The following is a 5,028-nucleotide window of genomic DNA, read 5'->3' as shown; positions in this document are numbered from 1 at the left end:
TGAATTTGTACTTCCAAGTTCATTAATGCATATCTCCCCATGTGATAATAAGAACTCTTTCTGGTCATTTCAATTTTTGTCAGGAAGTTAACTCAATAATGTATCTCAATTTTAGACAACTATCTCATTGTCCACTTTAATTTGAGGAATGTCCGCTTCAGAAGCCTCTGAACTTGGTTCTTCCTTCTGTGTCACAAACATTAAAAGCTTTTCCTCTTGCTGTATTCCATCTCAAAATATTTTTTGAGCGTATTCACATGACAAACTCTGTGAGATTTTATTTTTGCCTGGAGTTCTTATCAAGTAATTACCCTCACTTAATATCCTTTGTATTTCATAAAGTCCACTAAACCTTGCTTTTCAAGATTCACCTATCGCTGGAAGTAACAGTAATGCCTTATCCCCGGTAGCAAAATTGCAATTGTTTGATTTCCTGCCAGCTTTCTGTTTTATTATATGCTGCAATACTTTTAAATGCTGTCTAGCTAATTCCGCAGCGTTATTTATCATTCCTTAAAGTATGACATTTAAATGCTGATTTATTATTTCCTCCTTAATCGGTTTCAATGGTCCTCCCACTTAATGCCCAAAAACTAATACAAATTGATTGAATTTGCTCTGTTAATTTGGTGCACCCCTGATCACAATAAGCACAAATGGAATTCCCTTACGCTAATCATCGGGATAATCCTGAGCATAAGTCCTCAACATGGTCTTTAATATTTAATGTCACCTTTCTAGCGCTCCCCGCAATTTTGCAAGGTACACAGTAGATTTGAATTGTTTCATTACAAAGACATAATTTAGATGTGAAGTTTGAACCTTGATCTCACTGCATCTCCATTGGTTGTCCTTATCTATTTTTAAAACAGAGTAAATCATCTGCAATTCTTTTAGCTGTGATATTGCATCTTGGTATAGCTTCTGGAAATCGTGTCGATGCATCCAGGATTGTTATGAAATGCTGTTGCCCAATTTTTTGGTTTGAGGTTGGGGAGCTGGTCAATCAATTAAAACTTTGCAAAATGATCCTTAAATGCAGGAATTGTTAAGAAAAGTGTAGGTTTTATTATCACTTGTGTTTTTCTAATTGCCTGACACGTCCACCAAAATTCAACTACTTGCTTTTGCAGTCCAGGCCAATAAAATGTCTCTGTATTTGAGCCTGTGTTTTCCTTCCTCCTAAATGCCTTCTAGCTGGTAGCTCATGCACCATTCACATCACCTCCTTTCTGTATCCCATGGGCAATACGATTTGATGAACGTCTACCCAATTATCATCTCTTTGAATATGTGACAGTCTCCATTTCATCATGTGGACATCATTTTAAGGGTAATAACATTCAGGTATGCATTCAAAATTCCGAATGTATGTGCTTTTTGATATAATTGTTTTAACCTTTCATCTTCCTGCTGTAACCCAATTCGTTTAGCTGAGCTACAAATGTTTGAACTCCTCCAAATTAATTGTCTCTCGAAGAGCATCATAGGTTTGTTCTCTTTTTAAAGCTCTTATCCATCCATCAAAATTATTTGTTTCATCCTTTCGAACTAAATATGGGTTTGACCTGGACCCTTCCTTAGATTCCTCAAACGTTGTCTGTAGGATTCTGGCACAAGGTCATATGCACTTTCATTACCTCCTCATACTCCCCAGATCTCTCATCTGATAGTGTTGTGAATACCTCATGAGCTCTACCTATAACGTTTGGTTTGGATCAACAATACCCACATGGCCTTTGGACACTACAATTTTTTAGCCATTTTAAAAAAATAAATGAAAGCGATTTCCATATCCTATTCATCACTTTAGGCAAGGCGTGAATATACTTAAAATGTTTCTCACCAGGCTTTTGACTACCATGGGTTTGGTCATCCTCACTCTGCTCCTTACTAAGCTCACCTTCAGCCTTCATCTCCATCCTTTTAAGCTGACTTTCCATCTCTGACGGTCAAACGATCTCTCCTTTTCTTTCTTTCCACGAAAGCTATTTGTTATTTTTTTTCTTTTTGCTCTGCTAAACGTATTCATTCTCTTTCTTCCTCTTCTGATTCTAGTCGTAACTCCAACTGCTTCATTCCTGCTCTAACTGCTTCATTTGCGATTAAAGTTTAGTCATCACAGATTCTGATGGAGTTTGCAGCAAATTGGAATGCTGAGCTACTGATGCAATCATCTCATCTTTCCTCACATTAAGAGGTAGCTTCAACTCCGGCTTGTCTATTATTTTCCGCAGCTTGAACTTATGTGCATTTTGTAAAACACCCCAAGGGCAATTCTTCCACCTCCAAAACATACTTGGTGATTCCAAGAGCCATTGCTATTCAAGTTCTGTTTCCCCACCAAATCAACACACGAAATAAAACGCAATAATACTTGCCACTCACCGACGAAACCCTAGAAATGGCCCCCAATCTGTTATGGAGCCGTCCCGACCCTTCAAAACATTTTAAAGCAGGTGTCCCGTACCATAATTTCTCTGTCTGTTGCAGGTTGTTATATAGTGGATATTCCCAGAGTGAATTAACTGGCCTGAATGCCGAGTTGGGAATAAACAGACTTTATTTAACAAATTATGGAATGAAACACAAGGAACAGAAAAGAACAAACCTAAATATGTTATCCTATCAAAACCTGACAGGTTATACCGTCTTAAGGATGCTGTTCCAAAATACTTGCAACAATCCCAGTAAATGAATAGCTTTGCACAAAGAATAAAACTGACAAAAAGGCTAACAGATTATAAAGTCAGAAAGGCAGAAGGAGTTGGAGAGCATCCAATTACAATGGTGACCCTGACTCAGCTAACGCCAGAACTGCTCCGAGCTGTCCAGCTAGAGAGCTGGCCACGTACTCTTGATTATACATGTTTCTGTTTAAAGCCTTGAAACCTTGTGGCTGAGGCATTATTTGTTATGTATAAACAAAAGGACCCCGATGAATCTTTCAAAATTCTGGCGCGTTGGAACCTTGGGTTGTTTAGGTCCTCTTTAAGGAAAAAGAAAACAAAAGCAACGTAACATTGTCAATGGACAGACTTTGTGACTACATGGCACGTTTGGCTTTGGACTGCAATCAAAAAAATGTAAGTCCTACTGATTTGAAGCCAATCAAATGTACTAAGGTATTTGCCAGGTTACATAAAACAGTGCTGACTCGCATTGGGTGTTGAAAATACCAAACTGTCTCATTCGTGCAGGCAGAGGAATGCCCAGTCAGATCCACACTTCCTGTGTATTGAAGTGCAAATATGCCCATTCAGAATTCGTTGGTTGGTACCTGTTCTAGTCGAGGAGATATCAGCAGAATAACAACATTTAGATTTTGTTTTTTGTGGGTGCTTTGGTGAGAGGATCCCTGGGATATAGCATTGCAAACGGACAATACTGCTGAATCATCGAGCCTGCTGTAAAAAAAATCCATCATTCTCCCGCACAACGAACTTCAGGAGAGCAATTGGTGATGGGAAAAATGACCAATAGCCAGCGATGTCAACATTCAATTCAATCCACTTGTTATTGTGAAATGAACGTACCACACTGAAAGGAGTTAACTGGATCTGTTTGTTTAGTGACTGTGACTGATGTCAGTCTCCATGGATCCTAATTGTGTCACTGGACGGTTTCCCTCTTCTATTAGTAAGGGGCTTCTTGCGATGCATTATCCCATTATAGCTTCAGATGCCTCACCTCTAACACTAACAAGCATCAGCAACTGCAGAGACAGGGAGACGAGAGATCAGAATTTGAGGATTGACGGCAAGTTCCACCAATGGATCAGAATCTGAGAACAGTAGAGTGGAATGCGCTAACAATGGGCAGTAGTTTATACTTGGCTCATTTCTACCTTACCTGGTTTGGGCACATCTTATCATATCGGATATACGGTGTACTGCTGATTATTCAGGTGGGCTACTATCCCATGCTCGCTATTGTTGGTGTTACTGGTAAGTCTCTCCATCTCTATCTATATATTAATTCCATAAGCAATGGTGAACTTCGTTTTATTTCTGTTATCTAAATTTTGGCAAGAATGGAAATTATTGTCTTCAGTTTCACATGCAAATCCATACATTCCCGCAAATTTCAGGATTGGCTACATCTCCGCCCTCACAAACATCTGAGAACAAGACTGATCACAATCCCAAAGTACCAATTTGCCCTGAATTGATTTATGTCTTGATATTCTCTCCATCACCAAACCTACCCACTACCATCTCCATCATATCCCCAGTCCCCAGCTTGACATTAGTGTGGTTGCTAAATAAACCATTATCTATGCCTCAGTAAAACTCAGGCTATATGGTTCCAGCTCTCTCCTAATCACTCTTTCTGTTACAAATGTTTCCACCACAACCTTGTTACTGTCTCTAAAGTAGATCCATGACAGGAACAGTGTGTCAGAGAAGTAATATTGCTGGACATGTAATTCAGTGGCTCAATTACTACACTATAGGCACTGCTTAACTCCGCCCTCAGAGGATGCCAGAAATGAAATTCAAATGACAGGAATAAAGAGTAAAAGTGAATTTCACCAATATCAACCATAACACCACCAGCACCTTGTTGCTATGTTTATCTATTCCATTGTTATTCTTTGGTAAAGAAATCTAACATTATTGTCTAGTCAGACTTAAGACTGTATTCAGATTCACAGCAATGTGCTTGGCTCTATACCGCATGAAAGAATGACCTCATAGGAAAGAGTTTTAGTGAGGTCAACAAATGATGCCACTCTTAGCGATGCCGACATCCCATTTAATAACAACATTAAAGGTTAAATACAACAAGTAATGATTCAAGAGATCAGAATGAAATAGAACGTGAAAGTGCCAGAGAAGCTGAGCAGATTTGTCTGCCTCAGATAGAGAGGAAAGCAGAATTGGCATTTCGAGTCCGCTGACCATATATCCGAACTGAACATGACTGGGGAATAGTATAATCGCTGCTGTTGACAGGGATGTCTGTTGTGAAGAGGAGAAGAACTGAGTTGAATAGATCGAGAAGGAGAGAGATAAAAAAGGCAAA

This window comes from Hemiscyllium ocellatum, unplaced genomic scaffold (genome assembly GCF_020745735.1).
Source record: "Hemiscyllium ocellatum isolate sHemOce1 unplaced genomic scaffold, sHemOce1.pat.X.cur. scaffold_116_pat_ctg1, whole genome shotgun sequence".
NCBI classification, from domain to species: domain Eukaryota; kingdom Metazoa; phylum Chordata; class Chondrichthyes; order Orectolobiformes; family Hemiscylliidae; genus Hemiscyllium; species Hemiscyllium ocellatum.
This window is presented reverse-complemented; position numbering follows the sequence as displayed.